The 13851-nt window shown below is 38.5% G+C and overlaps 1 long non-coding RNA gene across 1 annotated transcript; it reads left to right on the top strand.

The window, feature by feature from the left end:
* The first annotated feature begins 6129 nt into the window (after positions 1–6129).
* On the top strand, positions 6130–7952 carry LOC137489100 (uncharacterized). The gene is made up of 3 exons (XR_015523329.1): positions 6130–6232; positions 6357–6427; positions 7814–7952. It is a non-coding gene; the product is annotated as an uncharacterized LOC137489100 (long non-coding RNA).
* Positions 7953–13851: the final 5899 nt, after the last annotated feature.

Genomic DNA, 13851 nt, shown 5'->3' with positions numbered 1-13851 from the left:
TAGGCTCACGCGGTCTTGTAAAGCACTTTTTTTCTGCTCGTGCTGCGTGTCCCTCCACCCTAACCACTCTTGACGGTGGAACAGCCAGGGGGTATGTGGCGATTCCTCAGGTTGAGTGCGTGATGGCGGTAAATCCGCGCGGCGCCTCTTCTTGGCGGGGTCCGCCTCGTCTCCCATCCAAAGCCTGTAAGTTATCTACCTCCCTCGGAGCTAGAGCTTACATAGCTGCGGGCCAGGCTGCTTCCGCCTTGCATGCGATAGCCACCTACCAGCGCTACCTAGCGCAGGCGCTGGCCGAGCTGCACGAGGGTGGGTCCAACCCAGGATTACGAGCTTCGCACCGCCGCCGACTTAGCTCTTCGGACTACTGAGTCCGCTGCGTGTGCGTTGGGGAGGACGATGTCCACATTAGTGATCCAGGAGCGCCACCCCTGGCTGATATGCGCGAAGTCGACAAAGTCCGCTTTCTTGACTTTCCCCATATCCCAAGCCATGTTCGGCGACACCGTCTGTGAATTCACCCAGGAATTCAAGGCGGTGAGAGAGCAGTTGATGGGTGATGTCTTATCGGCGGTCCGTAGCCCGCTCCGCCCGCCGTGCCATTCATACCTGCTCCTCGCCGAAGGCGCCCGCCTACGAGAGCTGCTCCGCCCCCGCACACGCCTCTGGCGAAGCGAGCGCGTCGGGCACCTCGGAAGCAGGCAGCCCCCCTGCCCAGAACGCCGCTAAGTCTGGCAACGGACCGCGAAGCGTCCCTGGGACAGGCCATCTGAAGAAGAGGGAACTTGCTCTTTCCCCGCTGGAGGGCGGGCCCCATTTCACAACGGCATTTTTTACTGCCATGAAAACATTATGAAAGGGCACTTTCCACTTCCCCGGATGTGACAGCCCGAAATCTGCCAGTCTGGGACGCTATGCTTTCTAGCTTGCAGATTCGGTGCGTTTCGCCAGTGGCTCACGAGCGCTGGGAGGACGGTCTCCTTTCTCCCACCCCTCGAGCCTCCCCTCCGGAGCTCGGGTTCGGAGTGAGAGCAAATATCTCACCTCCAGCTTTTCCGTGGGACCCGCGAGCTTCCCGGATCAGCACACCCACTCCACGCTGCCCCACTGCTGGTACGTCAGCGATTGTAGCGATGAGTCCATTAGCTGGAGCTCTGCCTGCCTGGTTAGCGCGGGCCAGCTCTTCGCGGTGGCTCATACGCACAATCAGACTCGGCTATGCGATTCAGTTTGCGAAACGGCTCCCCAAGTCGCGGGTGTGTATTCACCAGGGTCAGCCCCCTGTCCGCCCTTGTCTTGCGAGAGGAGATTGCTGTTCTCCTGGCGAAGGATGCAATCGAGCCGCTCCCTCCAGCCGAGATGGAGAGCGGGTTTTACAGCCCACACTTCATCGTGCCCAAAAAGAGTGGTGGGTCACGGCCAATCCTAGATCTGCGCGTTTTGAACCGCTGCCTGCACAAGCTGCCGTTCAGAATGCTCACGCAGAAGCGCATCCTCCGGTGCGTTCGTCCTCTGGGTTGGTCTGCAGCATTAGACCTGATGGACGCGTATTTCCATGTCTCCACTCTTCCTCGCCACCGTCAGTTTCTGCGGTTTGCGTTTGAAGGTCGAGCTTGGCAATACAAAGCCCTCCCCTTCGGGCTCTCTTTGTCTCCGCCGATCCTCACCAAGCCCGCGGAGGGTGCCTCAGCGCCCCTTCGGCTCGCGGGCATCTGCATACTCGATTTCTTTACGACTGGCTGATTTTTGCCCTCTCTCGGAGCAATTGATTATGCACAGAGACAAAGTGCTCTGGCACTTCCACCTGTGGGGGTTTGAGGTCAACCGAGAAAAGAGCAAACTCGCCCCCGGGCAGAGGATCTCTTCTCTCGGGCTGGAGCTGGACTCGGTCACCATGGCAGCACGCCTCTCCGGAGAGCGCGCTCAGCTGATGCTGTACTGTCTGAGAGAGCTCGACAGTAAAATAGTGGTCCCACTGAAACTATTTCAGAGGCTCCTGGGGCATATGGCATCCGCAGCCGCTTCATGCTGCTCGGATTATTCTATATGAGACCACTTCAGCTTAAAAGGATGGCGTCTGCTCGCTCCAGGTGTGCTTATATGCTGGGATAATTGGCAATGAAGTACACCAGTGCAAGCTTACGCTGCCAATTCATTGCATTCATTGGCCCGTTCAATACTCTTTCAGACAAGCGGCTTCTGAACCGAATCCTCCCATTTCGTGGATTTCAATCAATCCACTCTATGGCACTTCCGTTCCCCTCCTCGGGGAACGAAGGGTTACTTCTGTAACCTCGAACGTTTCCTGGTTTCTTCAAAAGATATTATTTTTTGTTCAACAGAAGAAATAAATAAAACAAATAAAGGAAGAGTAATTCATGACAACTACATTTTTGTGTTAACTATCCTTTTAACTGTTAAAACTATCAAAACAGAGCTGACATAGGTTAATTTTTGAAAACCAAACTACTTACACATGCAATAATATTATTTTTACATTTATATTTGAGCAGCTTGATAAAATCAAAACTTTTCACTCTTATTTCTTTAGGATTAATACTGTAATTATGTTTGCTTTAAAACTATTGTATAATTGTATTATAAATTAATGTACTATGGTCAAAGTAATGATTTCAGAGATTACATTGTGCCATTATCACATCGCTATGATAAAGTACTGTCATTTTTGTTGTCCAGTGTGTTATTCATAAGAGTAAAGGTCTCTTCTTCTTTTGAACTGGTCCCAGAAGAGCTGAAATCTGTCTCCGTTACAGTGCCACACTGGTCAAACCGAGTTATTGAAGTCAGTTACATTACAGTTATTGATATCAAATGACCAATAGACTACAAAAAAATCATTGAATTATAAATGTTGTTGTTGAGTTTTAGCTCTATATATAATCGTTATACCTTTATTGTCTATTTTACAATTATAAGCCACTTTTTCTATTAGTTTCCACTATCATGTTAGGCCTAATGGGACCGCTATTATTTTAAACCTTACTAAACTCACTGAAACATGACTGAACATTTTCACAAATTGATATTTATCTATATTAAATAAACCATATTTTGTGGTCATTGGAAATAGGCAATAACTTTAATGTTAACGTAATTTAAACAGCGAACTGTTGGAGCGCTAACGTCACATAAACCATGTTAAAAAGAGGAAAACATTATTGACCTTATTCTTCGCCGACGAGTGTGCGCTGCCATTTGAATCTTTTTGGCTCTAGACTTCCAGTCTCATTCACTTCCATTCATTTTTAGACATTAAAACTGCTCATTACGCTGCTTGATGTTGCAATTTGATATTTTCTTGTAATATTATTCTGCTTGGTCTGTATAGTCATGCAAACATTTGTTTGTAGAGCAAGTAGTTTGACCCTTTTCTGCCGTTTATTATTCCTAGTCATTTCTCCCATGCAACTGAATTGGAAGTTCTAAGACAATCGTGAAAACAGGCGCACTTCAGCATTTTAGAATAAGGTCAATACAACTCGATGCATTTCTTAATTTAATGAATAACTAATCACTCAATGAGTCCTAACTTTTACATATAATGATGAACATTTAAGTAAAATCACTTTAAATGCCAAATTATCACTTACCTGAAGCAAATGACAGGGGGGAAGAATGTTAAGCTCACATAGTAGACTTGCCAACTGAAGTGTGGTGTGGCAGATGTCTGCTAATGATACACCTGTATCCAGTTTCACGTGTTTTTCAAATGCAATCCCAGAGTCAGCCAGAAGTTGATGTCAACCGATGTCGGCCATAGCTGAGCCTTAATAGGCTCTTATGTGTCTTTTTGTTAACTGGCCCACATACTGCAAAAGGAGCTGTGAGCCAGAAGAAAATTCCCGCCTTTTCTGAAAGTATGGCAAAACATATATGGTAATAATCTGGCCAATATCTGTTCAGCCATGCCATACTTCAGCCACATGTGCCAGCTATCACCCACATTTGGTTACAGGGTTAGGAAGTAACCCTTCATTCCCCGAGGAGGAAAACGGAAATGCTATAAGTGGATTTGATGTTAAAATCCACATATGGGAGGTTTCGGTTCAGAAGCCACTTGTCTGAAAGAGTATTGAACGGGCCAATGAAAGCAATGAATTGGCAGTGCAAGCTTGCGCAGGTGTGCCTCATTGCCAATTATCCCAGCATATAAGCACACCTGGCGCTAGCAAACGCCATCCTTTTAAGCTGAAGAGACTTAAACAGCTAAGGGACAGTCATTATGGCGATGGAATATCCCAGATAGCAGGCAGTAATCGGCCCGAGCTCGGCTTGCCCCCGGCGCCTCCGGCTCCGACTCGGCATCGGCGAGTGTTATCCGGGCCAAGTGCGGCCCGCAGCTCGCTCGCGCACATGCGGTTGTGATGCGGCTGTAAAGCACTGGCCCGATTCCGGTCAACCATATCCTGGCCGCTTCTGGCAAGGACTCGGCTGATGGCAACCGATTAAGTTCTTATTTTATCTAGTAATCTGTTAGCTCCACGTTTAATGATAATTTGAGAAAATATTCATGGTACGATAGCAAAAAAAAAAAAAAATAAAATAAAATATTTAGTGTGGATGGTCGCAATGTTTAGACGCAAACAAAACAATATTATTTATAAATAGATTATACATGTCATCTAGAGAAAAACTATGTAAAATTCGCTTATTTTTGAGATAGCACGCTCCTGTGCTGACTGTTTTTTTTTTTTTTTAAAGCAGAAGTTGGTTTCATAATAAACACATGCGTTACTAAACTCCTGATCCAAACTCCAATCCAGACGGTGGCGGTAATGCTCCAAAAAGCTGGTTGTCAACCACCATGGCACGAAGATCACAAGAAGAAAAAGTTTGGTTTTCACGTGGATTCCGGTCAGAAAGGTAAGCTTTTTACTGCTTGTGTTCTGTATAATTAGCGAATTTAGAGCTTAAAACATTTCCACGGTGTTTGGTTGTAACAGCGTTTAGTAATTTAAAACAGTTTGATACGAAATGTAACTTGCTTTAAGAAACACGACTGGAGCTAATGTATGCTAACGCTAACAGTTACAAACACGTCTGAAAGTTCCTTTTCCTTTTACACAATGTTAGATTGTAACGTGTGTAGTAACTGAAAACTATTTTAATTATTTTAAAGAAACATGAAACGAATTTGTGTGTATACTAACTTTGCGTTAAAGAAAGTTTCTGTAGACAAATCCATTAACTAACTTGGCAAAACGTGTTTTTTTCCTGATTTAACATTATAAAGTACCGTGGATGTTGAAAAAAATCATTGTACAGGCGTATACTTATCCAACAGTATTAATTCTGTGATTATGTGTAAATAAAAACTAATCGTTTTGGATTAAAATATTATTGTTTATCTTGTTTATGCAGTTAGTCACGAAAATGATCGAAACTCGACTGTTTACTATTCTCTTTAAATTATCCAAGAGAAATGTATTACTATGCACTTTAATTCATATGTGTTAGCCTATGTGAATCAATTATATCTTTTGTTCAAGCTGTAATGGTCAGTTAATGTAAAACTGAACGTCTTGAAGCAGATTTTGATGTTTTTTTGTTTTGTTTTTTATGTCATTGACAGTGATAAATTCTGATTTAAATGAATGGGTAACAATATTTGTTGGTTAAGTCTTATTGTTCTTGTTTAACAAAGGTTAGTGAGATCATTTTGCAGCACATCACGACCAAAGAAGTCAATGGCACACTCTTTTGAACGTGAATAGGCATGTTATAGTTGTGTGCTAAAAGTCCATTATAAGCTGTAAACTGCTGATACATTTTCAACATAGATTGAGCTTTTCAGACATTACATTACTAATTGCTTCACAAACAGCTGAAATGGTGTATTGTTATTGGCTATCATCATCAAACATTTTTCACAATGGTAGGTTAATCTTCATGGGTACAGAATAATGCATGTGCTTGACCATCTTACAAATCTATGTCTCAAATTCATAAGGCTGTCACTCTGCATGAATCTCCGAATAAATCTTGTGCAACCTTCTGTGTACTGATTATTTACACTATAGGTATTATATGCATTAATTAACTTTGATAGTATTTCAGGATTTGAACTTTTCTTTACGGGAGGTTAACAACAATGTGATGTTTTATTATAGATGCATATGAGGAAGCTCAAACATCCACACGCAACTGTGATTTCTGACTGGTAGACAGATGAAGATGATGATCGCCTGTCATACATCTAAAGACAGAACAGGTTTGTTTGCAATTATTTTAAACACATACTGTCAACATAATGTCATTGATCTATTACAACCTGTGAGTTTTGCCCTGGCACTATACTAAAGTGATGTTTTGTTTTGTAAATGTATCTGATCAAGGGACAGTATAGACACATCTATACCATGATGAAGAAAAATTACTTGGAACAAAGAGGCTGGATAAAAGGCAGGTATGAAGATTTCAGAAATCAATGCAGCACCACAAGTACCATCACCATCAATGACTATGGCAGAAATCTTAAGACCACCATCAAGATGCACAGATACTGTACATTCCAGTACACCAGGCGTGTCCAAACTACGGCCCGCGGCGAGGCTTTTTATAAATATCAATAGAATCTGGCCCGCTATACAAAAATGAACGTAATTCAATAAATAACCACCGGGTGTCGCTATTACATGCATTCAATTAAGCAGCAGTTCTTGTTATGATCGATCTATCTATCTATCTATCTATCTATCTATCTATCTATCTATCTATCTATCTATCTATCTATCTATCTATCTATCTATCTATCTGTCTGTCTGTCTGTCTGTCTGTCTGTCTGTCTGTCTGTCTGTCTGTCTGTCTGTCTGTCTGTCTGTCTGTCTGTCTGTCTATCTATCTACACACAGTTGAAGTCTGAATTATTAGCCCCTCATTGATTTATTTCTTCTTTTTTTAAATATTTCCCAAATGATGTTTAACAGAGCAAGAACATTTTTACAGTATGTTTAATAATATTTTTATTATTGGAGAAAGACTTATGTTTTATTTCGGCTAGAATAAACAGCGGTTTAATTTTTTTAATGAACCATTTTAAGGTCAAAATTATTAGCCCCTTAAGTCTTCAGAACAAACCATTGTTATAAAATAACTTGCCTAATTACCTTAACTTAACTAGTTAACTTGATTAACCTAGTTAAGCCTTTAAATGTCACTTTAAGCTGTATAGAAGTGTCTTAAAAATGTCTAGTCAAATATTATTTACTGTCATCATGGCAAAGATAAAATAAATCAGTTATTAGAAATGAGTTACTAAAACTAATATGTTTAGAAATGTGTGGAAAAAAATGTTTAACTCTCCGTTAAACAGAAATTGGGGAAAAAATAAACAGTGGCTAATAATTTAGGGGGGCTATCAATTCTGACTTCAACTGTATATATATATATATATATATATATATATATATATATATATATATATATATATATATATATATATACACACACACACACGTGTCTGTGTGATGTATGTAAAATTTGGCCCGCGACAACGTTTGTTTTTTTGCATCTGGCCCTCGGCCCAAAAAGTTTGGACACTCCTGCAGTACACCTATGAACATTTACAGTCTTTGTTCTAGTGCAGTTTGAGATCAAGACAGAACTTATTGCATCTCGTGATGTCTTTGTAAGAATTGAAGACATCACTAAATTTGTTAAGGTTTAATGCAGCTAGAACGTAAAGATCAACTAGAGAATATCAGCAGTGTCTAACCCACTGTTGTATTTACAGAAGTTGTATGAGAATAAGCTACAGGTTGATTTATACTAATCTGTTATTTTTCTTTTTTAGCACGACTGACTGAAGTTTTAAAATCATGCAACGTCATAAAGCAGCAGCTGGGCCTGATTCTCACAAAACCAAAACAGACGTGATGAAATTCCAGATGTAAACACATTTGACCTTCCTTTGGCCAATTTGATTTGGAAAAGCTTGAAAATCAACTAAAGGAGCAGCCTGAACAAATGAAGAAACTGGTAAGTTCAAGCTCTTGCTAATTTCAAAGTGTTTTAAGTTTATTTGTTTTTTTTTTTATTGTTTTTTTTGCTTCGTAGGTAGCCTACTTTTTTCCTAATTTTTTCTTTTTTTTATATTAGTACTTGTTCACTACTAATTATATGTTTATCTTTTAATCACAGATGGAGTGAGGATAAATGTCCATACCACGCCACTGATAAAGAAGTGGAAAAATGCATTACAAGGTAGCTACAACTTGCCCCTGACAGGGATGGAGGAAGAAAGAAGAGAAAGCTAATGTGTCAAATGTCTACATCACTATTTTGTTTTATTTTTTAAACAACATTTTAAGTGTATTAGGATGTTCCCTGATACTTGAACAATTTGTTTCTTTCATTTGCATTTATATATATATATGTGTGTGTGTGTGTATATGTATGGTATGTATGTATGTATGTGTGTGCGCCAAATTCTGAAGAAACATCTTAATACATTTTTAATAAATGTAATACAAATAAAATTATAAATATAAAATTGCACAAGACGTGTATATATATGAAATGTATAATCATCTCACTCATGTCTTGCTGTTTGTGCAATTGATTTTGTTCAAGTTTATTTAAAAAAAAAGTTTGACTTTATACTTCTGCAATTTTATATATATATATATATATATATATATATATATATATATATATATATATATATATATATATATATAGATATATATATAGATATATATAGATATATATATATATATATATATATATATATATATATATATATATATATATATATATATATATATATATATCTTTGTTTATTATTATTTTAATGTTTTATTAAAAAATGTTTCAAGATGTTTCTTCAGAATTCTGCAGTACTTTTTACAAGTTTGACTTGGATATTTTACGGATTGTCATTGGTTTTTTTAAGATGTTTCTTGCTATTTCTTAAATTGGTTTCTATATTTAGGTTTATATAAAATTTAGCTGTTTTTTAAAAATTTTTAATTCAAGTCTATTGGGAAAACAGGGTTGTTTTAAAAAACATCTGTGTTTGTGTGTAATTTTTAGAGTTTTTGTTTAAATCTTTCTGTGTGTCTTTATTGTGTTGTTTTATTGTTGTTTTTATATTGATATTCTTGTGCACTACAAAATTATTTATAAAATTTTAGTACTATTTTTTTCATGCAATCAATAAACGTTTAACATTTATTTATTTTGTCATTTGTCTGATTATTTTCGTTACAGAATATGTATGCAGTTTGCACTTTATTCAAAGGTTAAACGCAGTGCTTACACTTTGTGTTTACATTATAGCCTGTGTTTGCTGTTATATAAATTTAAATGGTTGTAATACCATATATCAAGTACCAATGTAATACCAAAAGGTTTTATAAGGTGTATAAATACGGAGTCGCGCCAGCTCCGGGCTGCAGCACACATTACCCTCGCGCCGATTCCGGCGCGGATGCGCAGCGTCGGCTCGCTTACGGCCGCCGCATCTGGCCCGCTTGATTCGGGCCGGAATCGGGCAGTGAGTCCACAGGCATCCGGCCCGAGTCCGGCAGCCGAAGTTGGGCCGAGGGGTTAGTCTCCGGCAGGCGACAATCTAGCCGGAACTGGCCCGAGTGTATTTTGCTATCTGGGATAGCACTTCCGTTCCCCTCCTCAGGGAACGAAAGGTTACTTCTGTAACCTCAAACGTTCCCCTTTGGTTGGGAAACTCCAGTGCTATAAGTGGATTTGATGTTAAAATCCACGTATGGGAGACTATGGAAAACGCCATAATGACTGCACCTTACCAACGCCTCCGATGAGAGGGCAGTCAAGCAAGCGTGACGTACCCAAATCATGGGAGGCGCGGTCCTCCAACATGCCCTTGGCCCTAACTTATCCCGACTTCAAAAGAAGTTTTACGGAATAGGTATATTTTTTTGAGAGTCGCCAGCGTCTAGATAATTCTAGGAATACGACAGGTCGTTGGGAAGCGTGCAATCCCAGTAGGGAGGATGCTGCGGAGACCATCCACACCCAATGAGGGAGACAAAATGGAAATACATATGGACTAGCCCTAAGAAGGGGGAGTGCGTATAAGAAGGTGGTTAGCGGATAGGGAAGGCACGGGTCCACCCGAGAGGGGGGACTGAACCGTGGCGGAAAAACATATGGGATCGCCAGAGGGGATCACACATAGCCGGCACTAGGCATGTGCCGGTATCACATTTTCATTGATTGATTGAGCTTTTATCACGGTATACGGTATTATCACGATATTGTAATTTTACTAGAGAAACAGGTAAAAAAAACACAAAAACTTCAGTTTCGTCAACTTAGTAACTTTAATAACTTTTTAATTAACTAAAAGTACTTCAAACATTTAAATACAAATAAATATAAATAAAACAATACACAATATAAAAGTAAACTTGAGCAATTATATCAAAGTGAATGTGCAAACTGCAAAAGAACAACATTTGTTATATGTTTTTAAATAGATTTAACAGCAAAAAACTATTTTTAAAGAATCAACAATAAACATTTTTCAACCAATTCCTGGTATCTCTTCTGGGCTGCCTGGCATATTTTAGTCCTTGAGATTAAAGTGCAAAAATGTGAGCATGTTTACTTTTTCTGGCTTGAGCTCTGAACGCTGAGGTGAGAGGATATGTCCATTGACACTAAATACCCTCTCTGAAGGAACACTTGTTGCAGGAATGCAGAGAAACTTCTCAGCCAAGGAAGCTAGATGAGGATGTTCTTCAGCATGCAAACTCCACCACTGCAATGGATTTGCCTCTGATTTTATTAGTGGCAGAGAAAGATACAGTTTGATCTCAGCTTCAGTCTTTGACTTCATGCTGCCTTCACCCTCCTGCTGCTCTGCTCTCTGATGCCTTGTGGAGGTGATTTTGTTGAGCAGGGTGGCCAAGCTTTGCTGCTGTTTTTCAGAGGTGTGTGTGTAAATTACCTATTTTTTAATTTATTTTGTAAGGGAACGTAATAGGTTTGAATGGTGCTCGAATGTATTACACTGGATTTAATTTTGAAATTGTATGCTTCATACTGACGGACTTTTATTATGAAACTTACCTCCCTGCGTTAGTAGTTCCGGTAAAAAGTTTCACACAAAAGTGCGCCAAAGAGCGGATTTTTTTTCTTTATTTTTTTTTTATTTTAATTTTTTAATTTTTTATTTATTTATTTTATTTTTTTTAATTTTTTTTTTTCAAACAAACTTTTATTTAGAAAAGAAGAAATTTACAATATAACTCAGGAAGTAATTTGTATAAGACTGGAATACAAGAATATACAATTGCAAAGTAATAAGAACAATAACTAAAAAGAAAGGAGTAATAGAAAGAGAATAAAAAAGAGAACGACATGAGGAAGGGGCAAGTACAAAATTAAATAAAAAATAGATAAATAAAAAAAATTAAAAGTGAAAATAATTACAGAAAGCATTAATTACTTACACAGTTGAAGCATGACATTTTCATAAGTTTCTATTAACTTGCAGAATTTCTTGTTGTTAGATAGACAAATAGCTTTAAGTATGGAATCAATTTCAATTAAAAAATGGGCAAACGAGGGAGAGGATTTAAGAAATTTTTGTTTGTGGATGAAGAATTTAGCATATAATATGAAGAAGTTATATATATATTTTTCATTTTTGTTCTTGGGATTAGAGTAATAACATATAATTTCTTTCAGTTTAAAAGTTTCAGTTTGTTTTGTTGCTTGGGATTTATTCAAATAATTATATAAATCAGACCAAAACTTTTGTGAAGTTTTACAAGAAAAAAAACATGTGAGTCAGAGTTTCCTCATTTTCCTGACAAAAGGAACAAGTATCTGCAATATCAGTAAATTTTGAGACTAATGCATTGACCGGGTATATTTTGTGTAGAATTTTAAAATGTATTTCCTTTGCTTTGTTTGGGATTACATATTTATATGGGAGAAGCCATAACTGAACTGTTTTTGTATGTTATTTCTTAACTGTTAAGTAATTACGGAGGTATCTTTTTTGTTTCCACTTCTCATTAATTAAATAAATACCTGCAACTAAGCATAAAATCTATTGCATGAGGCCCTTCTTCCAGATTTATAACAAAACATTTATCAGTACTAATTTCAGACAAATAGATATCTCTATTGAACAAATGGCTAGCTGAACTTACCTTCACAAATAAGCTACTTTCTAAGTGCAATTTTTTAAATTTAGAATAAACACCTTTATTTTATTCACTGTACACATCAAATATAATTCACTGTATATAATATGAAATAAAAACTGTCAAAAAAAAGTAACATTTTGAAAGAATATTTTATTCAGATAAACAGAAACAATAACATTGAATCAGATGTTTTCTTGAATCAGGTGCTTCTTCTGTAACTTGTGCATAGAGAGGTATTTGGGCTGATACGTATTAAATAAATAAATAAACACCCATCTATTTCATGGAACTTAACACATAATTGATCCATTCCAAACAATTGTTCATGTGACAACACACATTACACCTTTCAGAGTAATGGGCTGTCTGGAAAAGCAAAGCAACCAAATGTTTGCATATCCCACTCTCAGCCACACAAGAGCAGGAGCTATTAACTAGTAGGCGATGGCATGGATTTTCTGACGGATGTGCGCTCCAGGATGGAGGGCCTAGAGCCCTTGACACCCAATCACCTTATCCAAATGAAGACCACCCCAGCGCTGCCCCTAAATAGGCCATCCATATTAGAGCGACCAGTACAGAAGTTAGTTCTTTTGTTAGAGGCTTTTTAAGTCTTTAAATGGGATTTATGAAAGTTCAAATGAAGGTCATTTCTTAAGTGAAAATTATTCGTAGAATGTAAACAAGGACTCTTAATTTTGGTGGGAGTGTAAATGACCTATTTTTAAATTTATTTTGTAAGGGAACGTAAAAGGTTTGAATGGTGCTCGAATGTATTACACTGGATTTTATTTTGAAATTGTATGCTTCATACTGACGGACGTTTATTATGAAACTTACCTCCCTGCGTTAGTAGTTCCGGTAAAAAGGTTCACACAAAAGTGCGCCAAAGAGCGGATTGAGATCGCTACTTTTCTGAAGACAGCAAGTCTCATTACATGAGAAAAGGTTCAATATTGTATGCTTTAGCACTCTCCGAAGAGGCACAAGGTTAGTGTTTTCATAATACTGTATATATTGTGTGTTTTAGCCTTGTGTGGAAGCATTTAGAATATAATAGTAAGCAGCTAAGTTTGCATTTAAGCTAATTCATGCACTATTGTATTAATGTATTTTTTGTTGTATTCTGTTAAGCTCTTACGTTGGTGTTTGATTCAATAAATCAATAAAACCATCAGTTAAATCTTGACCATTAATCGGGGAGGACGCTACAGTGTGTGTGTGTGTGAGTGAAGGGCGGGGGGTTGTGCTGCTTTGCTCTGTCTGGTTACGGTTACGGTTACGGTTACGCCATCCGTCCACACTAGGCCGGAGTTCTGGAGCACAGCGTTTCGAAAACGCTGGAGAGGCCGTTTTTATTCTGAAACGCTGCTGCTCCGTCTCAGTGTGGATGATAGAAAACTGAGACATCTGAAAATGGAGGCGGGGCTGCAGACATTCGCCTCTCTGATTGGGGCTTTTCCTCAATATTAAGTAGCCTAACACACACAGTTCAGTCCTGCATCTTCTCCGTGTAAGTTCAGACTTCGCAAGTTTGATCAAGGCTGCAGTCTCTTCTTCTCAGTTTGATATGGAAAACAGACTATACCGAGGACACGGGTAAATCTTCAAAGGGAACAGTGTACTTTATAACTTCATTCACATCACCCGTGCTACGTTGTTTCACTTTCTCAACAATCAAATGTAAACA

The sequence above is a fragment of the Danio rerio genome, chromosome 23, assembly GCF_052040795.2.
Source record: "Danio rerio strain M-AB ecotype USA chromosome 23, GRCz13ab, whole genome shotgun sequence".
Classification (NCBI taxonomy): domain Eukaryota; kingdom Metazoa; phylum Chordata; class Actinopteri; order Cypriniformes; family Danionidae; genus Danio; species Danio rerio.
This window is presented reverse-complemented; position numbering and strand designations above follow the sequence as displayed.